The sequence below is a fragment of the Rhea americana genome, unplaced genomic scaffold (genome assembly GCF_003343005.1).
Source record: "Rhea americana isolate MKP2758 unplaced genomic scaffold, rheAme1 scaffold_20, whole genome shotgun sequence".
Classification (NCBI taxonomy): Eukaryota; Metazoa; Chordata; class Aves; order Rheiformes; family Rheidae; genus Rhea; species Rhea americana.
In genome coordinates, this window is record NW_028186150.1 from 629,537 (window position 1) to 654,577 (window position 25,041).

The following is a 25,041-nucleotide window of genomic DNA, read 5'->3' on the forward strand; positions in this document are numbered from 1 at the left end:
TGCAAACGCGGGGCGTGAGCACGGGGTGCAAACGCAGGGCGTGAGCGCGGGGTGCAAACACGGGGCGCGAGCGCGGGGTGCAAACACGGGGCATGAACGCAGGATGCAAACGCGGGGCGTGAGCACGGGGTGCAAACACGGGGCATGAACGCGGGATGCAAACGCGGGGCATGAACGCGGGATGCAAACGCGGGGCGCGAGCGCGGGGCACAAGCACGGGGCGCGAGCGCGGGGCACAAGCATGGGGCGCGAGCGCGGGGTGCAAACGCAGGGCGCGAGCGCGGGGTGCAAACGTGGGGTGCGCTCGGCCGCCGGCCCGCCAAGGTGCTGGCGAAGTCCCGTTTGGCCGAGGCAGAATCCGCACGAGCGCGGACGGCAGCAGCCAGAGAAGCCATCGCCTTCGTTTTCCCAGTGGAAAACATATTTTGCTAAACTTTATTTCCCGCATAGAAAACTTCAGCTTTCTGAAAAGGGCATTTTCTTACTGAAAAATCATTCTGCTGGAAAATTCCCCAACCAGCTCTTTTGCTGGAACTTGCTCCCACACGGATTGAAAATAACGCAAACCTGGTGGCTTTCCAGGCACGTGAGGAAGCGGGTGCTTTGCTGGCGAAGGCTGGGGGTGTGCTGCTCGCCGTGGGGGCGAGCTGGCTCGCCAGCCCTCGCTAGCGCTGGTTTGAGGGCTGCTGAGCCTTAATTCAATTGCGTGTAATGAATGATTAATCGTATTAAGGCACTTAGCCTTGAATAGTGTTGTACTTATAAATAAAATAAACTCCAGAAAGCATTTATGAAATTTAATATTTTTAAACCTCATTATTTTGGAAAGCGTGATCCAAGAGTTTGGAGCACTTGAACTCGGGGAGCCAGAAGAATGAAATGGAGCATGGTTTTTCGTTGTTGTACGTGACGTAGGTAGCTTCTAGCAGAATTTCACCCGTCTGTGAATAGAGTAGTGGCGTGCCACGAGCGAGGGCCTTTGTGTTCCTTCACTTCACAGGTAATCCTGTTTCACAGTTTTATGCTCAGGTTCCCACAGTCGCCCCTCGCTGTTAYGTCACGTTGTGATAGCTTTGCGGTTTTGGTTAAATCCAGGCTTTGTCAGAATGGCTTGGGAGCGTGCAGAAGATGCCGTTTTTTGTCATAATTTTGTGATGTAAATGTGCACTCCTGACAAAGTCAAGGGCTGTGCCCTGTAGGGTCAATACTCACAGTGTGGATATAACTATAATTATATACATGTTGCATGAAATATTCTATATATTGGCACAAGATGCACCTAAAGACTCCAATCTCCAGGAAAAAGGCAGGGGCTATATTAGTTTCACTCAGTAGAAGCATATCATAATGCATATCTTGGCGGATGAAGGTCCAGTTTTTAAGAAAGAAAAAAACTATTCCGGTTAATTTTTGCTCAGCTCCGTCCGGGATAACGCGCCGGCGGACGGAGGGACGCCGGGCCGGGAGGAACCACGCTAGCCGGCCGGCGAGGGGCCTCTCCTACTGCAGCGTGAGCCGTCCCGCGCTGGTCGCTGCACTCCCACCTCCGCGGCGCTGCGTTTCGCAGGAAATTCCTGTCATCGTCCTGCTTCTAGGCAGCGCATTTTAGTTCTCCGCGGGCACGCTCTGCTTTGCRCTGCCCGTCAGATGTTCTCCTGGCGCCCTTAACGCGGAGTTCACGCACAAGTTCGCCGAAAGCAGCTCCCGGCCCCCAGCACCTTGCTCGCCAGAAAAAGGGAAAAGCGCTAGCAAAAGGGAAACGCGGCCTGTGGGCAACCCCCGTGCGCCCTGCTGCCTCCCCGGGTGACAACTCACGGTTTTCGGTGCGATCCCAGCAGAGCAAAAGCAGCGTAACGTTTCAGAATAGTGTGTTTTTTTAAAGTGAAACCGGCCTGCGTGTCAGGCACGTCATTTCTATCCCGCTTGCGATGAGCAGCGTGCGGGTGACTGCTAGTAGCAGGCTGTGGCTAGAACGGGAACGTTAATAGATAGCGTTAGACAGCGTTAGAGGCTGCTGTAGGGTTGGACCTGGCAAACGGCTCCGCGAGCAGCGCGTTGGCTCGGCAGCCCTCTTCGGGGCAGCGGCCTGCAGCTCCCGTAGGCTCGCCGCGGGAAGCCGGCGCGCTGCCCTCGGGCCGGCGTGCTGCGCGCCTGGGCTCTGCSCCCCGTGCCCCACGGGTCTGACCGCGCGCAGCACCTCCAGCTTCGCTCCCGACGGCACGGCTTCCAGCCAGCCGCCCCGTCGAGCCTGTATGACTTATAACTATTTGTTATTTGTTTTTACGGACGAACCCCTTTTCAGCAGCATCRCGACCGTGTTACTGAACGTCGCTCTGCCGTGCGGGCGGGACCCGGGACCTCTTCACACCGTCAGCTCTGGGATCGGCGCGTTCCCAGCACGCGCAGCACGAAGGAAGTGCTGAGCAGACCCCTCTGCACGCAGAGACGCTGCAGCCGCCCTAGCCCAGCTGTGCAGCGCGGCTCGCGAGCACCGGGGCGGGCGGCCGCCCGGGAAGGGGAAGGGGAAGGKGAAGGGGAGCGGGAGCACCCCTCCGGTGGCGCCGGGCTCCGGCGGGGCTGCTCCCCGTGGTGAACACCAGCGTCACGCTAAAAACCACGGTAAAAACTCAACCATCTTATCGTAGCAGAAATTCCCACTACAGCGCGACACCCCTGACGCCCGCAGCAGCGCCCGGGGCCGGCGCAGCCCGCTCTGCGCCAAGCTGCTGGCTCTGCCTCGCCGGGGGCAGAGAGGAAGAATCTAGCAGCTGTTTTTCTCCCACCCTATGCTGCTGCCCACAGAGTTGCTGCCCTGCAAAATGTCATGACTAATGCATAAAGGTTTGCACCTCCCAGACGCTCAACTTCTCACTAGCTTGAGACTTAAAAAAAAAAAGAAAAAGAAAAAGAAAAAAGAAAAGAGGACCATGAATCTGTCTCTGGCTCTCGGTGCCGGGGCACGTGGCCCTCGCTGCAGACGCCGCGCTGACACTAGTTGTCTAGCCTGCACCGCGTCTATTGGCCTCACTTGCTTCCTGCATGTCCTGCAAGCTCTTAAATCCTGTATATTTATGCTTTGCCCCTCCCGCCCAATAAATACAAAACTAAATGCCAATGGTGTCTCTTGGAGAAATAGCCAAAAGGGGTCTAGGCAACAGTTTGTGCTGAATTTTTCTCCTCGGCCCCTTATATATCATCTTTCAAGACACCTCTGGGGACTTGAAGCTCATTTTCCATCATCGTTAATGAGAAGCTTATCCTTGTGCTTCCTTTCATTAATGTCTAATACAGGAATGAGAAGAAGTGCTGTATTCACCTTCTTTTTAACTTTGTGCTATATGCAAATAATTAAACAAGGCAATAGTTAAAAATTCTCCAAAACTTCCTCGTTAAACTAAGCAATTACTGGCAGGAAGAAAGAGCTCTGAACTCTCTTCCTCCACACGCATGCTAAAATACCCACATCTTGCACATGTTTAATTTTTGCCCAGGAGGAGAAAAAGTACATTTAATTACCTCCAAGGGTGAGGACAGCATGGTGGGTGCCTAGGTGGTGCCAGCTGGTGTGTTGGTGATGTGGCTGTGACTTTGCATGGGAACTGCTGGGGTGTTGTGGGCAAGGTCACATCTCTGCATCAAACTGGTGGGAACATTAACTGAATTGCAGCCACGTCATGGGCTCCCGAGCAAGAAAATGATTCATCAASCTCTAGGGCCGCGGTTCGCGATTTGGTAGCCGTGCAGCTCGCGCAGTTCATACTTCTAGCTATTCCACCCTCCTGCTGCGTTACGCTGGCGAAATGTCCCTGTAGCAAGGCAGTGGGGTGACCAGAGGAAACCAAGTCAGCTGAGAAATAGTTCATCAGAAAAGAATGGCACCGAGAGAAAGCAGTATTTATGGAAGTACATAAATTTTCAAAGCAGTGAACTAGATTAAAACCCTCCATGTTCCATTCTTGCAATACAGTTTCTCTTTTCAGTCACCTACAGTCCTTGTCACCTAAGCAGCTAAGATTTTCATAGTCCAGAGTTATGAAAACAATGTTGCCGTTCCCATTTTACAAATGAGAAACGGGTAGAGAAAACTASAGGACATGCCTAGAAAAATGGGAATGAAAAGAGCCCGAGTCTGCATTTTCCACAGTGCAAGTAAATGTGCTGCTGAATCATCTTCCTTTTCCTTAGTTACTGAAGAATAATGAAAAAGGTAAGACACTGATTTTAGACATAAGAGGAAACTGAATATGCAAATCTGAAAACAGCAATAGAAGTTTTTCAGACTTACAATCATCAGAGTTGTGTAAATCTGTCAAGAACTTCAGTTAAGCAACTGCTTTGCACTAGATGCAATGTAGGTTAGTGGTTTCAGCAAATAAACAAGTAATTAACTGAAACTCCTTTTGTTCTAGCTGACAACATAAAAGCAGTAAGAGAAAGAGCAGAAAAAATATCTCTTGGGAGTAGTACAGCACCTTTCAAGATTTCCGGCGCGATGCACAGACGGCGCTCGGGAGCTTTCCTGGTGCTAACGAAGAGGTGTCAGACCAACAACCCCCAAACTTCAYGTCCAACATTTACTTGCTCAAAAGGCACGATACCAGAAGCGGCAGCCGCGCTCGCCTTTCCCAAACGCGCRTTCCTTCGAGCGGCGGACACCTGGGGAAGGACGGCCACGGACGTGCAGTCTCGCTTCTCTTCCGGCAGCGGTGCAGCCTGATGCCCTGGGCTGCTGCGCTAAAGCACCGCTTTCCCACGCCGCAAYGGCTAATCCTGCCTGCCGGGGGCAGTGAGTTCACGTGGCATCGTGCAGGCAGAGCAGGTTCCTCAACCCAGCTTCTCCCAGCGTCTCCTTGCACCGTCACCACCAGTAAAACTATTATTTATTTGACTTGGTTTTTGGAATGGCAAAGCCAAGCTTTTATTTACATAGCATGAAGTTTTATAAAAGACCAAGCRGTGAGCAAGGTCAGCAACCAGGTCTGCCAGGTGCTCAGCACCTTTTTCAGGCTGGGCTGCTGGTGGCTGGCGTACGAGGAGCACGGTTAGCGCTTCGGGAGAAAGGCGGACTTTCTGGAAGGAGCCGGGTGTGCAGCACGCTGCACAGGCAGCAAYGCTAATCACAAACCCGCCAGCGGCAAAAGGCCTCGCTGCGGTGTCTGTTGCTGCCGCCTTGTTTGCCAAATAAGTTATCTGTAAACTCTGCCATCATTAAAATTCTCCACCGTGACACCGGCGCTTTTGCTGGAACATTTTGTCGAAGCTTGCAAATGGAATTATCTGCTATGACTGCTCTTTTGAGCAGCGTAAATCTTCAACAACAGTCCTAAATAAACCTGTGATATACAGGGCATGGAACACCTATTTTTATAAATATCTCTGCAGTGGAAYGCTAGAGGTAGGAAGAATAAATTACAAGCAAGAAAATGGCATTTTAAAATGTGCACTAACCCTGCTTGCTCCCACTCTCTCTCTGCACTGCTTTACTTTAACTTAGCTCTGGCCATGGCACGGCAAAGGTCACAGCTTTTACTTACATGACACAAAGTTTCTAAATAACAAGCATTAAAGGAGTAAACCTTTGCAGAAAAAAGAAATGTCTGAACCAGAAATAATAATTTAGCCTGCAAGGCCAGAGAGGTGTCAGCTTTGGGGAATGATATGCCATTTTAACAAAGATATGTAAGTGCTATCATCTGAATGCAGTGGAAACAGTCTCCCTGCTGGGGAGAATAATCTCTCATTTCAGTTGAGGGGCACCAAATCACTCCCTGGTGCCGTGTAAGTGCTCATCGCTCAGGACCTTGCCATGCACAGGACAACTCCGTTCCTCCTTCAGGCCAGGACTACCACTCCGTGCTCTTACAGTCCACAGTGCCACCTCACAGCACCACCGTTTCAGCCGTTTAGAAAGGACCAGAAAGCTCTGCCACATCCCACCACTCTAATTCGAGAGACTCTACATCACCTTACAGCACATCCAGGAGCAAGGAGGTAGCGCTTCCCTCCCGTTTCACCCAACCCCGATCTTTGTCTCATTCTAGCACTGGTCCTTTTTGACTGTTTTGGGGTAAGAGAATCTGGTCAAGCAAAAGAATCTATAAAATTTGTGTGTGTGATAGTGATGTTCCAGGTGTCTTTTTATAGGACAGGTTACAAATATAACAGGTYTTATCCAGAAGAAACAGTTGCATCACACTGTGCAAAGGAGATTCACAGCTATAAAGCAACACCTCGGTAATGTGCTCTTATGCTGAGTTAGACCACCAAACTTGCTGTGCTCTACTATTGTCTTTAAATAATGCAGGGCAGGTGTGATAAACCCAGCCATGTGTCATGGAGCTCCGATCATCTTCTGCCTGTCTGGCAGATGACTTCTGTTACCCTTGCAATATAACTTCTGTGCAGCAGCTGTGACTGCTACAGGCACTACTGGCAGGGGAAAGCATACAGTCGTTTAGGCACTGACCGTGGTGAAGGATGATTGGGAAGAAATATAGAATTCATTTCCAGGATCACCTTCCACTCCCAGCAAATGGGACGTACATACGGATGTTTTAATTTTTTACACTACACTGCTGCTACAGGCCCAGGCTTTGTAACTAGGGCCAACTCAACAGTCAGTTGGTATTCATTACACCAAACCAGAGCAAGGAATTTCTAAAGACCTTAAGGAGACCATATTTGGTTTCCTCATGCTTGAGAGAAACTTTGGAAGAATCCTAAGCGTGGAAAGAAAAAGGGATAAGAATTTTTGACTTGCAGTGAGCCATATCTGCACACACACGTTTCCTGTGTCACCGTATTTTAGAAGGGCTTTTGCAATTGATGAGATGTGACCAGCCCCCTCAGCTTCTCAGAGATGTAGTGAAGCCTTACTTCTCTTTTGTAACTCRGCTATGGTAATAATGCTTGCATTATATGCTCAGTTAAATTACCTTCCTGGGGCAGTACTCAGATGCTAAAAAYGCTGTCTGTGAGAAAACAGGTGAAGCAGATCCTGGTCCACTCAGCCTTTCCAGCCCCAGGTGTTCAGGATGGCTCTCATCAAGAGCACTCAAAGGCTTTGTAAGGCCAGCAGTGAAGCTGCCCTGTTGTCCYTAGTACAGCCCTTTCTGGAGATATTCCCCTCTACTCAGCTGTGGGGCAGAGGCAGCAGTATGGAGAGTGTGCAAAGGGTCACGTCTGGCATGGGTGAGCAGCACTGTGAAAGGCCTTGCCATGTGTGGTGGAGATGGTCAACATGAGCCTGCTGCCTGGAAGGTAGGAGACAAGGATAGATCTTGTGGGAATGCATCATGTACAAAGAAGCAGCTGCAGACCAAAGTAGCAGTAAAAGCATGAAAGGGAAATACTGAGAGTGCAAAGAGAGTTTCAGTCCTGGGTGGGTCCTGGACAGCAGAAAGGGAGGAAGAAACAYGGAGAAAAGTGAGATTCTCAAAATGGAGCTGAGATTCCAGAGGTATGAGGACAAAGGAGAGAAATATGTGGGTTTTGTATCCTGGCCAGGTTCCAGGTGGGTAAATCACTTCTCTGCCCTGTATACTGTGCAGTCGGTTGCCCCCAGCCTGTGCAGCTGCTGAAGGCTCTCTATTGCCACGTAATGCCTTGAAGGTGCCTGCCTGGGGTGCATGGTGTGGTCTCTGGAGCCAGCACACCGGCCTCTGCAGTTCAGGAAACATTTTGCAACCTTTTGGGTTGAAAGGTGCAATGTTGATGTGCTATTACTGCAGCACAGACTCAGCCCAGCACTCCTCACCCGAGACTCTCTTGGATCCTGCCCTGTGTTTGTAAAGCATATGCAAATTAATGAGCATATTCATTATTAATAAGGACACAAATGTAAGAAAGCCTTTTAAATAAATACTTGAAAGAGCACTAAGCCCACTACCAGAAGGAAGCTTAAGGATTGAGCAGCAAAATGCAGTAGAAAATTGTGCCTGAAAGGAGCAGATGTTTTAAATGAATGCTTTCAGGCAAGGAACTAAAATATAATTCACACACAGAAGACACATTGACTGTCTTTTGGTAGCACAACCCTCTGAAATACCTATGCAAGTAACCTTGTTTTGGATCAGCAAGGCTTATTCTATTTATTAAATCAGTAAGTGTAAAGCCCCTAGACCGTTCTAGTTATCAGCCTCTTCCAAATGAATATCCCAACTATTTCTAATCACAATGATCCGATTTCCATTATTTTGACCTCCTTTTACTTTGGTTGGATCAATAACGCCTGATGTAATAATTTATCAACACACACTGGGAAAATTATTGATTCTACTTGTACACATTAGCTGGGAGAAAAATATGTCAGGTTGTGCCTTCAGTCTAAACGCCTTTCTGGGCTTAAATTAAGCTGCACTCTGTGTCCGGATGAAGGATATTAGCGCTGTATGTAAAACAAATCACTGCAGCAGAAATGGATGTTTGCCTTGCCCCAGTTCCCCCGGTCCTCTTCCGGCACCCATCACCGCAGGATCTGGTTTTCGCTCTCTAATTGCTTTGAGCCCTCCCACGGCCCCGGGCGCTGGCACGGAGCCGCGGCGCGACCCGGCGCTTCTCACCCTGCCTCCTGGGGAGGCCGAACCGGAGGCCGACGGGAGAGTCACCTAGTTGAGAGACGCGCTATCCGCGTGGAAAGCTTTCACGTAAGCCCTAGATGTTCGCAGAGTGATCAGAAGCTTGCGTGCCTACTACGGGAGGGCGTAGGATCAGCGCTTGGCCGCGGGGTAGGTGTGGGGTTTGGTGGTGGAAGTAGCAACTGAAAGGAAACAATGAAAGAAATCTGTGCGTTACAGATAATACTCGATATTTTCTGTCAGACAGCTCTGCGCCTGAGAGCTGTGAATCCCCATTCACGTGCAAGAAGCAAACACGTGGAAATCGGGCTAATTTTATTTCTTAACAGCTTCCTACTGACAGTACCTTGGGGGAAGGAAAATCAAAATAGCGCTTAAAAAGAAGTGCTGAGTCACTAAGTGGAATGAAACATTTGAAATGCCCCTTCCTCCAGCAGCTGCAACCTGTCAGCAAATTACTTATCTAATGTATGTGCTGTAATAGCCAGTTGTAGCTGCTTTTTCATATCCTATTGTTTCAGGAGGAGATGAAGGGACTTAAAAATTGCAAATGTTTCTCCCCTTAGATGCAAGAGCATAAATCACTGGTAATACTGAGCTCTCTGCCTCATATTGATTCCTCTGTGAACTAAGCCAGATGGGTTCAGATATGAGCATGATCTAATATTCCCCTTAGCTTGATTTATAGATTTCTTTGTGCATTACCTGACCATAAATGAGTCTTGCATTATTTCTTGTGCGCCTGTCAAATTAAAGAAAAATATTCTTGTTGACCTTTAAACCTGGTAGAAAAAAAAATGAGTCAGAGACATTTTACTGCATGTATTACAGTGATCTTAGTGCTTACGCGCCAATTAAGAGTGTGTGATTATGAAAGAGGTCTACTAATTTGTGTTGTGTGTAATGATTTCATTTTCCTGTAAAGCACGCAGTAGACATACAGAGAGTAACATACGCTACACTGCAAAAAATGCTGGAAGAGGAAATAAGAGGAGAACAATTTGGCACAATTTATGCCTTAATTTATAAAAACGAGCACTGATTGCAAGAACTGAATGTTTTTCTAGAGAAAACAATGTTCTTTAAAACGTAGGCACAGCAAGCAGAAATGACTGCCACATAAGGTGTTAATACCATTAAAGAGAATGAGCATCATGAAGCGTTTGCTGACCCCAGAGACCTCTTCTGTGAACAAAATGAGTTTAATATGTATGAAGAATAATGAGCAATGTATCATGAACCTATCATTAGAGCTCAGCTCTGTGCTCATGACTTACAACCGAACTCTGACGGAAGACACTCCAAGTTTTGCCTGAGTAAAGAGGTGGTGGTCAGACTGCAGGGACTGATTTCAACACCACAACCCAGGACCTCTTAGCTCAGCTTTATAATGAATGTGCTCTGAAACAGCTCAGCAGACCAAATACCCGTCATGTATCTGTTCAGGTTGTATCTATATTCTGTGTTTGTAGCAGGAGATGGTTTCAGACAAGACTTTAGCCTCTCTTTTCTAAGAAAGCACTATGTGGAGATATACACAGGGTTTGGTTTAGTTCTGTTGTGGTTTTTAGCTTGTATCTGTCCATGTTATGTGCACACTTAGCAAAACCTGGCAGGTTGCCCTGGCCTGAGCCCTTCTAGGGACATGGAGGCCTGTTGCTGTTACCTAGTCTCTTTTCTAGATAATCCTCCATATGTCTGTATCATTAGGAAAATCCTTTTTTAAATTCTTTCCAGCTTGGGTGTCTTTAGATGAGGCAACTCGTTCCTACGGTGCAAAGTTGGGGTTCAGGAACAGTCTCTTGCTAGGCTGGTGAACTGTTGAGTGCTACGTTCCCTATCTTGCGATTTTCTTTTTTTTATGTTTCTAGTTGGCCAAAGCCTAAAGTGTATTCAGGGTTTTATACTTGCCCAAGGATGCACCTAAATAGTATATATCTCTTTCAAAGCCAGTATATTTGTGAGAAGGACATAAGTACCGATTTTCTTTGGTTTGAATGCTTTGTTTTAATTCCAGTAGCTGATCACATTTATTTTTATTACAGTAAGTTTCCAGCCCCTGAGAATGGGGTTCTGCTGTGCTAAAGACACTTTTATTATATATGAGACTCCAAATGATAGTCTTTGCCCTGAGGAGCTCACAATAAAAAATAAGCAGACAGAGAGAGATAAAAGACATGATTCAGCATCAGATGTAATTTGCTGTATGAAGCTGATCCAATTGTATTCGAAGGATTTATTTTACAGATGAAGAGACTTAGGTGCAATGAAATTAAATGACTTGCAGAAAATACCACAGAAGTCTATGGAAAAGTAGGAGCTAAAACTCAGATTGCCCTGTAGTTCCCAGGACAGTCCTTCTCCTTGAAGCACTGGATACTATTTATACATTAGACGAACATAACTGCACATGTGGTACATCCCAATGTGCAGAAATTATACAGGCCTACACAGTTATGCAATGCAGCAGGTTTTTTATTCCTCTGCTGTGCATCAGTCTGGCACTCTCTCCTCTTCCTTTTGCGAGCAGCTCTTGCTCAGAGACATTCTTCCAACTTCTAATGCTAATGGTGCTTAAGGAAATATGTTTGCTGTCTAAGCGACAGAAAATATACCTTTTAACCCCTAAATTTCCTGTTCTGGTCAGTATATTTGTATGAGAAGTGTTATGGCAATAAATCAAAAGGAGCAGGTGATTCCATGGTGATTTATAATTGTGGGTTTACATCTGGCTAAAAGACACTGTTCAGACAGTCTAGCCTGCATGGTAATAGCAGCCAGCTCTCTTTCCTTTTAGTAAGGCAATGGAGGCTGACAGTCCCTTCACTTCAAACAACTCAATGAATACATAAAATGAGAGTTAAAACCTTTTAGGATAGCACAAAAATAATACAGAACTATTAATGAAACATTAAATCTTGATGACAGTGTGATCCTTTGAGGCAGAGATGCTCGATGACTACCATGGGGTTTAAGTCAAGCCTCTTCTGCTCTGATAAACAAGAAAGGGAAAGACAAAGAAGAAGTAATGTTAAAGAATTTCATATAGTGTTGAAGGATTAACAGCAGAAGAAAATTGTTCTCTCTATGATACTCTGGGGTTTTACTTCATGGGGTGGCAGTGGGGAACAAGGTGCTGTAGGGTCTAGACATCTTGTTCTCTTTGGCATTTCTCAATCTGGGCAGTATAAACATCCACTAGTCACCTTCAGATTTACAAACTAAAATCATCTTCACCTCCCTTTGTTAAAGCCACATAAAATATTTTTTGCTGAGTTGTGTAAAAAAGCAATGCATGAGACTGGCTGGTAGCTTGATGCTGATGAGATGCAGGCAGTGGTATAGCAGCAGATGGACCTGTGAGACTCCTACCATACTTCGGATGGAGCCCTAACAGCAGAGTTTGGTGAGGACCTCCCATCCGTCCTCTCCGCTGTCAGGAGTTCACCTTGCTCCCTTCCTGACATCTCCTTCCTTGTTACGCCGTCGTGCTTACGGGGGCTGTGCAGGCTGTACACAGGTGTAAAGAACTCGTTCTGAAGTGAAATATGTCTGCCAATGCTGAAGTACAGAAAGGAAAACAATCGCCCTCCAAGTTTAGAAAGATCTTCAATACCTTAGCCATCCGAGTGAAGCATCTTTGCAATCCTGGATATCCTTCATGGGAAATAAGCTATACTCTACAGATTGTGYGCAGAAGATAAACACGGCTATTTTGCTGGGCACACCGTACTCCCCCTTATAAGGCAATGAGGAGATGAACTAAGTTAGGCTTTTACGTAGTATCCATCACTACAGTCAAAGCATTAAACCCTCCTCCTTGTCTAGTGGTTTATTCCTTAATAGAAACAAAGATAGTAGTGACACAGAAAAGCACTTGGGTCATCTTGTTTATCCTTTCCTAGGAGAAAGATTTTCTTGCATTTGTTGTCTTTACAAACAGCATTGTAGCCTGACCTAAAGCTTTCCAGAGAAACAGTATTACTAAGATACACCATGCCTGTATGTGTAGAGGAGGAGAATGAGATCAGGGTACAGCTTGCAAGATGAGAAGGGTTGGAGGTGTAAGAATCAAACCTTTCTCTTTCTCTGTGAGACACTGAGTGAASGAACAGGAAAAAACAAATTGTGTGTCTGAACAGTGCCTTCCTAAGGGAGCGGGAATACGTGAAAATGGCTAGAAATCACGGGGATAAGGAATAAATCCAGCAATGGTCTCTAAGTGGATCCTAAAGGACTCTCCTCCCCTAATCCAGAGGATGCTCAGAAAAGGATCAGCAGTCYTTTTCTTCCCCATCTCCCTTCCCTAGGGGAGGAAAGAAGTCACACTACAGTACTGATGTCTTCTCTTCCCATAGTAGTAAACAAGAGCAGTGAAGAGGAGAAAAAGAGGAGGATTACGTCCCATAAGCCTCTGTACAACAGCTGGAAGATAAAGTCGCTCCTTAGCACCAGGCCCCCTGAGACAACACTTTGCAATGTCAGAAATTCATGGCTTAAAGTGTGCTCTTACAGCACAGGTTATGACTTAATTTCCAGCAGGTGTTTGCTTTCATACCATTAGAGATGACTTTAAGACAAGACCTAGGGCAGTAGAAAGGAAAAGCAAGGCTTTGCTCTGCTGATCAAAGGTCCAGGCTGTGGAGATGGATGAAATGCCCTGCTCCTGCYACTGGGAAGCGGCACAAGATTCCTTGGTAATGGCTTGTCTGAGGAGTTATGCTGGTATTTGTCCTCTGCATCTGCCTTCTCTGCTCGCCAACTTCCCTCTTGTCCCCGGTCCCTTCCAAAACAGCCTTTCACGGCCAGGCCACCCTCCGCTCTCTATACGATTCCCCAGGGCACGGATGACAGTTCTCATTTCAGCTCACTCCTGTGGTCAAACCCTCAACTCTTGCTCTGACATTTACACTCTCTCCTTCCCCATTTTTCCCTGCTTTGCCTAATGTGCCTGGTGCCCCATCAGAGCCTCTCAGGACAGCCCCATTCCTCTTATCTTGCTTTTAGTGGTTGCACACTGCGCTGTCCTGCCCCGTTTTGGTTTTGTGTATTTTGAAGTCAGTTTAGCACCTGCGAGGGGATACAGGATAGACTGCTGAGAGAGCAGTGCCCAGTGATGGGAAGGCTGCAAAAGCGGAGCCAATCGTGCAAAGTCCTCCTGCGGGCCGTGCGCTCCCGAGGCTTTCCCTCTTGCTCCTTTGCGTCCTGCCTCTCGCAAGGCCCCTCTTACTGAATAAGCCAAAAGCACGGTTTATTCTCCAGGTTTTAGATCAGGGCAAACATTGCCAGATAGGTCTCGGGTTCGTTTCCATTTGTGCTTGCCCGGGCTAAGATACCCCTGTCTCCCAGTGAAGGACCATAAAAACCTTCAGGTTCCCATTGGACTAGGAACTGGAAATTCTGAAAAGGGGAAGTCTGAATAACAACTAGAGAAAATTAGATGACACTTAGGGCTCAAAAAGGTGAAAATAGAGACAGAATGTTCCTGTTCTTAGGCCCAGGCTTTCTCAACTATTTTGTTCATATTCCATCATAAGGTTTTACCTTTCCTCTTCTGAATGCTGTCAGCACACAGAAACAAAAGCAGTGGTGTTTTGGTACACTGCTGTATTTAGAACAGCCACAAAAAATTAGGATCCAAATCATATCCAGTGTATCATGTGATTACATGGCAAACTTTCACAGCTAAAGATAGTTTGTGCCATGCTAAGCCCTTGACAGAGAGCTCCCAAGCAATGGGAGTGATGAGCTCCTATTTAGAAAGTGACAGATTTCTGCAGATCAATGATTATTAAAAAGAAAGCGTCATTAAAGAGGACAGTTCAGTGTAGTATCATCCAGGAGCTGTCAATGTCTCTGCTGAGAAAGTTAAAATAAAGTCAACTTATGATACATATTTCAAACATTTTGAATTTAATAATTAACTAAAAGGTAGAAGCAGTAGTCTATTTCCATAGAGTATTTCAGTGTCCATTAAAAACACTTATTCTCTGAGAGGCAGGAGATTAAAACTTCTTGTTGTTCTTATTTAAAGCACGCAGAATTTTTTTTATGTACAAAACTTCCATGTATCAAACTGTGATTTTTTTGTAAAAAAAAAAAAAAAAAAAAAAAAAGTCAGGGTGGCAACTGATTAAATATCTTACGAAATTCTCTGAGCTAAAAAAGGCAAACATTTCATACTGACGCTTTTAAGCAAAAAACCTCTTTTGATATTGAATATTTCTGTTTCAGTGATAAAAATGAAACACTTGTCTCTTGACACCTGAAGCAATTCTTTCCCTCACTATTTTTTCTGTTCAGTGGGTGAACCAAAGTTAATTATTCAAATAGGTCAGTTCTTTAGGAACAAGCACTGCAAGTGTTAGTAGATCATTTCCTACTGTCTTACTAAGTTTGCCACATCTCTTCTGAAATGAAGTAAGTAGTGGTAAAATATTGTAGCATTGCTCTGAATCAATATTTGTGCAGGATGAAGATGGAAACTCTTCTTCTACTCTTGGTTGTATGCTCTATGATACTAGTCCTTATATGAATTGATATTAGTTATTGGAGTTTCTTTTCTCAAATAAACTTAGAACTAAGAGTTACTTTAAACCCAATATTACTAATAGATTTTTTTCTTATCTTTCAGAACTAAGACTAATTGCAAATCTCATACATGCACAGAACAAAAATACAATTCTGTTTCAAATAACACAGCTAGGTAAAATGGGACTGGTGCAGAATGATGGAGAAGTAAAGGAAAAAGTTGTAGAAGTGTTGGTTGGTTTGATAGATTATTCTGCCCTGCAAGGGACATCATTAGTGTCAAGTCCTACTTCGGCATCAGCGCAGATGGGAAGTGTGCTGAAATCTAATCCTGGCTATGGCCACAAAAGAACACCTGCTACGGTGAAAGGGTTTGCTCTTAATTTCTAGTACTTTGATTTTTGTTAGAAATTTTAATGTAGTCTAACTCTACAAATTTAGGTTCAAATTTATCCCTCTATCTCAACCTACCTGTTACCCTGTGGGAACTGTAATTCTTTGCCCATACAAAGGTCTCACTCCCAGGTGTGGCCCTCCTTTTCCTTGATGTGATACCACCTTTTCCTGTGGCTTTCCTGCAGCTTTGTAGGTTTGGCACAGGCTTTTAGAAAGAATCAAGCTTAAAAGAGATGGTGCTGCATCATGGAAGATGGCACCTGGCTAGTGCCATCTTAATTTAGTAATTCATTGGAAGTTTTAGAATGAAGGCTTTTAATCTTAAATTGGAGTTCCAAAACATTGGAATTTCYCAGGGGACAGAAGGTCAGTCTCTTGGCTAGCTGTAAAGCGTAAGGAAACCATGGGAAACCTCTGATAGAGGATGGTAGCCAATTTTACATTTCAAAATGGCAGGGAAAGAGGTTCCTGGGCTGGGTACAGCCATGGTCCTGGAGGTAGTTCTTCCTCCCAGGCAAGGAGCTGAAATATGGAGAAGGCCACACCTAATTTGGGCAGCTTCTGCAGCTAAAATTGACCTTAGGGGTCTTTACTTCCAGATGCGTTCTTTAGCCTTACTTCTGTTTATACCGTGGCAACAAAACAGATTTTTGGTATACTTTCATTTGCAAAATTAAACTTGGAAAGGAGAGAGGCATTTTGTAAATTAAACCAATATGAACAAAAATAGCCCCTCAGGGTAAGAAAATACAGATTTGGGGGAACTGCATGTAAATTTATAAAAATAATAGCCAAGCAAAGCCATGCTGCTGTGTATCTCTCGTTACCAACCTTCCAAACAAGATGATGAAAACAAAGGAGAGCAACAGTATGTGCATTAGAAACCATAACGTGTGAGGAGGCTGAGAAAGCTAAATTCATACGCATAGAGCCTGGTGAAATAGAAGACTCAAGGGGAACATGATCACAGTCTATAAATACTTTCAAGGTAACAACAGAAATGAAGGCAAGGAATTACTCACAGTCTCAGAAAATTGTAGGCCAGGGAGCAATGGCTTGAAGCTAAGAAAGAAAAAGTTGAGGTAAGATATTGGGAGGGAAGAAGCCTTGACCAGGAAAAGGAGGAAGAAAAAAAAAAAAAAAGAAGAAGAAGAAGAAGAAGGAGGACAGGGCAGTTTAATGGACTAACAGGGAAAGTGCCTGATATAGCATCATTGCTACGTTTGGACAATAGGTAGATGGGATATCATGGAAAAAAGGGGGGAGAGGCTTAATCATGCAAGAGACGGAGCAGATTATCTGATAAAGTACTTTTTGGTGGCCCAGTCTGTTCTCCAGGTAATGTCATGCAGTGTTAAGTGGAGCTGTGAGGCAGGGCTCCTTCTCTGAACCTGACTCCCTGCCTCCTCCCTCCCACGTTTCCTGTGCCCCTCCAAACGCCTACAGGGAGTATGTCCTCCTTGTCCCCCTTTCTGGCCTGCTGGCAGATGCCAGGAGACCTTCAGCAGCCCAGCCACAAGGCTTGCAGATACGCAGTGCTATACGAGTCTCAAACTCACTTCAGGATGAGTAGTTGGAGACTTGCATGAACAATGCAAAATAATCATACCCAGAACTCCCTGAAACACCGAGAAAGCTGGAGGAGACTGCTGCCTCTCAGGGCACCTCCAAAGCCAGCTCTGGCTGTGTTTCTTAAATGAAAGAACAAGGAAACTTCCAGGATAGAGTGATACTCCTTCTGAAGAGGAGGCCTTTCCTGGAGGAAGTGTGGGGCATGGCACCCAGTGTGCCAGGGAAGGGACCTCTTTTGTTTTGGCATGAAGCTCCTCTCCCAGAGATTCCTCTAAAACAAAGCACCTGCGAGGGGCAGCTGCTGCTGCACGGTGGTCCTGCCGCTCACCCTGCCCGGGCTGCGGGGCACTGCAGAGGGCAGAACTTGTCCTGCTTGTCCCCAGCTCCTGCCCCTCCTGGCCACTGCTCGTGGGACCGAGGGAAGACCCTCAGGAGATGGAGCACATGGTGCAAAAGGAAATACTGGATCTTAAATGTGAGTCTGTCCTTTCATGCTAGTAAAGGAGAAAGCATTAGAGTATTGACACTGAGTATCTGAGGCAATTTTATATGGTTTTAATAATTTCAGTTTCGTCAATAGCAAAACTAAGGTGCCTCCAGCTGAGGATTGCTGCTTTTAAGAGGGCTCCAGACAGTGAATGAATGTTTTGTTAGTGGTATCTTAGTGGCTAGCTTCTTGCAGAGGGAATTTCTCGGTATCATACTTGTTTACAAAGAACTAATTAATGATTCTCTGAGGTATTCTGCAATAGATAATAGCAGAAATATTTTCAGGAGAGATCTATGTAAGGTCTGGGGTGCCACGGGATTATAGAGGAGGCCCATTTATTCTAATGCCAATCACTAAAACTATTGGACACCAGACCAAAAAGAACAGGTTTTGCTTTTTTTCCTGATTTTAAAGCTAAATCTGTATCATTTCATGTGCTGAAAATCCCTGGAAATTCCTGGTGAAATAACAAATCTTAAACTTTGAAAGTAGCAATAATTTTAAGTCACCCTTTTCCTTTCTAGAAGTATTTCCCTAAGGAAATAGGCAAGTAGAGACAAATATTTCCATAAGGTACGTCCTTGGAAAATCAGGAGCAAGTAAAGGAACAAGAAAGTGGGGAAGGGGCAGTACAGCCATCCCAAAGTTGCTTTCATTCAATAACTTCGTTGAAACAGTCTGCAGCTGTGTGCATAAGCTCAAATGATCGTATTTCTAAATAGCTATTTAACTGAAGGGGACTATAGTCATTCTAAAGATAAATCTCTGTTATAATCTATAATGAATGTAATCTTCAAGGGGCAATAACTTCTCTCAATTACACAATTTTTCTGATTTAAAAAAAAGTCATATGTTACAATCTAGGTTGTCAGCTCCTCTGGCCATGGACATGCACGTTTCTCAGCAAAGTATCTTAGCTGCAGTCTGAGACTATAAATAAGAACAGCAATAATGTTAAAACATAATTTAAGCATTTTTTAAAAAATTGCACATTAACATGATCTTTCAGGTTACTTTTCCAGTATAAACACATACGGCACAGCAGCTGATTGGAGATCTCCAATTAGAGCTGGTTTGTGGCTATCTCTACAGGAAGGGCCTTTGGCTAATATAATTTAAACCTCTCCTGTAACTGCATGTCATGCTTTCAAGTCAGCTAATCACTCCTGTCGCTTCAGAACAACGTTCAATTATTTGCTTGTATTAGTAAAGGAGCAAAAACACGTGCGCTCGCCGGGGAGCCGCTGCCGGCGGGGCCCGTGCAGCCCCGCGCGCTCAGCGAGCGCCGCCGCGGCGTTTCTCCCAAGAGCCGGAGCAGCCGCGCACACTTGGGAAATCTTCCCGGCGTTGGGTGCCAAGGTCGCAGCCAGAATCGGGAAGGAGAACTATAAATTACAGAGCMCTGGACTGCAGCCAAGCCCAGGGGAAGCTGCATTTAGCATATCATTCTCCAAGCAGCAGGATGAAACCTTCACTCTTTGCAGAGAGAATTTGAATGGGATTTGTTGTAAGGCCGTTCTGATTGAAATATCACCAACTGACTTTCCATGACAACTGGGGAACCAATTGCAATCGCATGTCGGGGGCGGAGGGAAGCCTCTTCCCACCAGCCCAAAAGGAAGATGATGAGGATGATAGAGCCCCATCAAATATTTATGAAAACCAGATGAATTTCTGTGCTAGCAACATGCTGATAATCTAACAAAGACTTCAGATAAACTCCTGACATTAATCTAAGCTCACATATCTCCCAGTATAAACCAAAGGTTGAACAAGCAGCTGATTCTGGTACTCTGCAATAAAAACGCTGCGAGGAAGGTTAATAGCAATGTAGTTAGAACAATACAATGCAGGCAAATGGGATGATTTATTATCTGTAGCTAGTATTTACAGACTGCCATCAGTGCCAGAGACCTCATATATGAAGTGTAGGATTAGAAGCGCCTCACGTGAGCTGAAAGCTCCCTGGGCAGTGGCTGCCAATACAGTCTCTGATGCACTGGGGATATGCTGCTCCTCCAGTAGTTGCAACAGATATTTAACAATATAGGCAGTGCTATTCCCCCCTCCCCCCCCAAAAAAAAAAAAAAAGAAAAAAAAAAGGAAAGGAAAAAAAAGGAAAAAAGGAAGCTACTTCAGATCTAAGATGTTGAAGATTTTTTTTAAAAAAAATCTATGTGTCTTTTCTGCACCATAAATATAAGAACTCTGCATACAACTATTGTAACATTAACTCAGAAACCCATATTTAGGGATGTGAGATTAATATTATTGTYGGTCTCTGTGGGAGAAGGGGCAGCTTGAAAGCAGATCCCCTCCCCCTTTGCTGCAAAGGAAGAACACTGGCATTAAGGGCTGAGCCAGCTGCCATCCTGCCGCTTTGGCGCTCGCTTAGGTGACGAAAGGCCCTGAAGTGGGTGAGGGGCTGTGAGGTTGTTTTTGGGGGGGGTGATTGTTTTCAGTGTTTTGGATGCAAGTGTGGCAAAGTATACTTTTGGAGAAAGCTGGGGGAGAAAAGGATGCAAGTATTTGTAAAATCTTAGAGATGGCCAGGAAYGAACTTTCCCTAGAGCTGGTGGATGTTGGCTGAGTCGTGCGCTGGGAGACGTGACCGTGGAATAGTACCTCGCCGTGCTCTGTCGTACAGCCCGGTACTTCGATAACCTCCGAACGAACCCGTTTCAATCACTGCAGATCAGCACAGGATTAGCACGTCTCTCACTGAGAAATCACATGTCTCAGGACTGTAGGAACTGAGGGCTGTGTGCTATAAGCACTTGTTTCTGTGAGCCTTTAGCATCTGCTAAAACGCAGAGAAGAACTCCAAYCTGAACTGCAACAGCTTCACAGAGTAACAGCTTCACAGCATCCCCTCCTGCATGCGCCCTCAGACTCGTATGTCTGATCAGGGCGCTGTTTTACAATTTTTTCTTTTATTTCATAGGTCTTACCCTAAATGGATTTTTTGATCCTGAGAAATGAGATGTTCAAAGTTTCAGAAACCAAAGATCTGTGGTTTTTTCCCCACATGAAATAGCAGTGTTGCTCTTATTTCCTTCTGTTGCACTAATCTAACTTCTGATGTGCACTTTAGATTTCAGCAATTATTTCACTATTTCAGCTCATGACAGTTTCTATTTTTAAGCAGACTAGTCATGCAAAAAAACTATTGTAGTAAATAATTATGTAACATCTATTAAAGAATGTAAAAGCAACAAAGAATTAATTGATCATCTTTGAGCTAAGTAGTATCTCCACTTCAGGATGTAAAAATAAAGGCATGTTATATCAAATATTTAAACATAGGTGCCTGAAGTTAGACTCTATCTAACTATACATGTCACCATCTAAGTGCTGTTGTGGATCTGCAGAGCGAGTGTTCTTGCATTTGAGGGTCACATTGAAYGGAGCAAGAAACCAACGTTTCTAAAACTATTTCTCTGCAGATATTCGTCAAGTTAAAAAGGACCCAAATTCAAGTATCAGCATATTCTGCAGCTTTGGCGGAGGTTAAGAACTGTTAAGAAGTAAAGCGACTTGTGCTTAGCTCCTCGGTGTGACGGGACGTCAGATGGCGGGCGCTCGAGGGCCCAAGCTGCGCTCGGGAGGTTCACGCCACCGACCCCGCAGCCTTCGCCAACGTGCGCGATCGCCGCCCTCCCAGCGGGGCCGTGCTCGCGCCGCTGGCCGTCGCAGGGGCGCGCGCGAAGCCCGGCGCGAGCGGCAGCGGCGGCGCCGTGCCGTGCGTTTCGGGTGGCCGTCGGACCTCGGGCTGGCTGCGCGCTCAGGGACGGGCCAAGCGCCTGGTTGACGCCGCTTTGGCAGCGCGTTGGCGCAGCGCTGAGCTCCTGTGCATCAAATTACCGTCGATCCGCAAAACGTTACTGAAAGGTTTCTTAAATCTGCCAAGTTTTAAAATCAATTTTGGAGAAAAAGGGCTGATTTTTTCCCCATTTTTTTTAGTTGTTTTGTTGTTTGTGTAATGAAACTTCCTAATCCCCTGCGAGGAGACCGAGGGCGCTTCCAGCCCTGTGCTTTAGGGACGCGGACTCTCCCCAGGCTTCGTTCCCCCATGGCGTTCGCTCATGGGCCGCTTCCTCGGCGCGCGGTCGAGCACGCGGGCCGRGGGCGCTGGAAAGGGGCTCGGGGCCGAACCGGGACCCGGACCCGACCCGCGGCCCGCTCGGCCTTCACTCACCCCATCCTGCCTGGGTTTGCAGTAACCACGCTGGACGAGCGTCTGCCGGGACCAAAGGATCGAGACACGCGATCGCCCGAGCCGGGGGCGTCCTCGCCCGGCCGGCAGGATTTGCAGACTTCCAGCTTTCCGCTTTTACGTAAAGCACGTGCAGGACTCGGTCTGGCACCGGCCGCAGCCAAAGCGGTGCTTTAATCTGGGCTTTGGTTAAAGCCACTTGGGGGTATCGTGTTGTGTTGACCATCCCATGGTGCTTCCCCCAGCCTGGCTACTGCAATATTTTGGCAATTGTTTCCCACCTGGCCTTGCTGGTGCCTTGTTTCACCATATAGTCACCTGTTATTTTTTATATTTAATGTTATGGCAACACTAAGTGCTATAGATGYGCCCAATATACTATAGAAACGCACAAGCAGCTGCTTGGTCTCGCTCACAAGAAACGCTTTCCTCTCCCGTTCTTCATATGCTACGGCCAGCACGCACAGGATGCTCGAGGAACACCTCGTAACAGATTTGGGTCCTAAATTCTGATTTTTCTCATCGACTGGTTAAAATGGGGAGGAAAAAAAAAAAAGAATTTTTCTGGACCCTTAACATGTTAATTGTGTTGTTTTTTTTTTTTGTTTTTGTTTTTGTTTTTGAAGTGGCTAGTTCGTCCATTCTCTTACTCACAGTTTACGCTCTCTTACAAACCCAGTGAAATACTATCTGAGTACTTCTGCCAGGGAAACACGGTGATAAACGGTCTTGTTTTAAGATCAGTGGGAGCAGTGTAATGGATRTGCAGGCGAGCTTATTGACTTGCTCTTGCCAAAGTGGAGGCCTGCCATGAAGTTCAGAGGACCACAAGCTGCCCGGGATATGCCTCACCCGCCAAGCCGCTGTTTTAAATGGGGAGCCTTATGGTTCTGTGGTACGCAGAGTTTTAAGAGCTAGTGATAGGTGAGCGAAAGAAACCTTCCCTCCTAATGCTGCTCGTTTCCTTTCCAGCGCTCTTTTTCTGTACTCTGCTTTTTCTTTTTCTAACCAGTTTCATTAACTCTTAGTTAAGTTCATCATCTCTCYGCCTGAAACACAATTGCATCCATAAGCAGCACCATTTCTGCTAGCAGGATAAATGGAAAAATCTCCAAGAATCCCTGTCTGTAACTAGCCCTTCAGCATAAAGCTGAGGGAGGAGGTTCGGGAAGGCACCCAGTGCACGCTTCATCGCTTCCTTYGCCCACGGGAGCACCCAAGGGCCTGATCCTGCTTCTACTCATGCGGTTGGCAAAACTCCTGTGAACAGCTCCAGGGGCAGGTTAATGCCTGAGCCTGAGCAGCTCCTGCTCTTTCCTTCGTTCCGTGCATTAAACGCAGGAGTTTTGCGACCGTACTAGCCACAGCTACTTACTTACCACCACTGTGGACTAATCAGATAGCAATAAAAGCTTTTACTGTGCCATCCTGTTTGCGATCAGCAGAAACATAAAAAGCATGTTAGCAAATTGATTTTTCGCATTAATTGTGAGCAAAGAGCATTATACTGAGAACAAATACATTTTTTTTTTCCCAGGCAGAAAAATTCAATTTTAGGATTTTAAAAGTGCTTCTGAAGATGCTCAGCTGAGCCCATAGACATACTTTTCAAATACCATAAGGCAAAGAGTAGTTACTGGATCTCCTCAGTCTTATTAGCTTACATAAACATAAAAATTTGAATAATGTTTAAAAAGCTAAATTCTCCTGATAATCCATAATCAGTAAATGTTCATTACTGAGATGTAGCAAATATGCATGAAATTTCCCAAGTGACATTTTGGTTACAAGATTTAAGAGGCGTATCAAAACCCTCCTCCATATGGGGCCCATGTAGCAACTTCCACAGATTGCAAAGGTCATTCAGCAGCAGCTCAGACCTTTCACGTTCCCGTTCAGTAACTAGCAGAAGAAAATCAGAATTCACTGTTTCATTTTACAGCTCTGGTGATTTATAAATAAATCATCTACACATGATGATTGATGTCTCCATATAAATAATTAAGTCTTGACCTTATGTTATGACACTTACTAAATTTTTTGGCACTTGAAATGAATGCTCAGAAAATTTCTTTGACACCAGACAAATAAAGGCAGTAGGAGGGAGGGAGAAGGCAGGTTATTGTTTACACTCATTTTGTTCTGTTTGATTCCATCAGCTAATTGATAATGATGTTTATTAATCTCTGTCGCAGTCTACCCCGTGGATTTAATTTTTTTTCTGTGATGGCTGTTGAAAGTTTGCCCCATTAGAACCAAACTTRGACTAGATTTCCAGCAGCCACAGTTTCACAGAGCTGCTCCAATTGCTGTGTAATCCAGCCTGGGTATTTCACACTTATTTTTGGTTTTAATTTACTCTGCTCAGCAGCAGAACTCCAGGAGCATGAGCGACACTGCCGGCCTGTGCAGCTCGGCTAGGTAGCAGGTGTCAGCAAAAGTTTAATTTGGGAGCTCATGAATCCCAAAGAAGAGCTTAGCAGTTACCCCCAACACCRAGAACTCCTGTGGCCTGGTCCTGGATGAGAGAAAATCCCAGGGACACGAAAGGAATTGATGAGAAGCCAGTCATCTGGCAAAATGAAATTTTCTTGGGATAAACTAGGGATAGCTTTTTCATCAAACGGTGAGCATCATTAATGCACAAAATGGATTTAGCAACTACATCTCTGATTTTCACTTATGAGATCATTAGGGTTTACCGTTCACTCTCCCTCACTGATACTGTATTTACAGCCTATGCTCTGAGGAGCTGCAACTTTTAAATCTTACAATAAAATACATGCATATCAGGGTAATCTTCTAACACAAAAAATGAGCATCTCCAGTATTTGTAAGCCTGTTAATCTGTGCCCAACGCAAGCCAGCTACAGACAGGATGCTACATTACTGTACAACTTACTGGGGCTTTCCCAACCCCTCCGAAAGCTGAAAGAAGAAATCGCACTTACGGCTGCGCTCGTGCACCGCGTGGCTCCCGGCTCCTTCCGCGGGCGACGCCGGCGGGCCCCGGCCGCCGCGACGTGCCGCTCCGCGCAGCCACCTCCCACCCGGCGGCCGTGCCCGGGCGCTCGGACGGGATTAGCCTTGGCTGCGCTTCCCGTGTTTTGAATATGCAAGTTTTTAATGGGAAGGCGGCGCTGCGAGATCAGAGTTGCCAGTATCATCCGCCGGAGTCAGAGCCGGAGCCGGAGGAGCTCGGGACTCGCCGAGAAAACCCCGGCGGGAGAGCGGCGTGGAGCCGCGGCGTGGAGCCGCGC

The 25,041-nt window shown here is 45.9% G+C and overlaps 1 protein-coding gene across 1 annotated transcript in view; it reads right to left on the reverse strand.

Annotated features, from left to right (window-relative positions):
- Positions 1–25,035, reverse strand: part of CHST8 (carbohydrate sulfotransferase 8) — a 175,940-nt gene extending 150,905 nt beyond the window's left edge. Inside the window, exon 1 of the mRNA XM_085303753.1 lies at positions 24,733–25,035. The gene's annotated coding sequence lies outside the window, so the exon portion shown is untranslated. The remainder of the gene's footprint in view (positions 1–24,732) is intronic.
- Between the last annotated feature and the right edge of the window lie 6 nt (positions 25,036–25,041).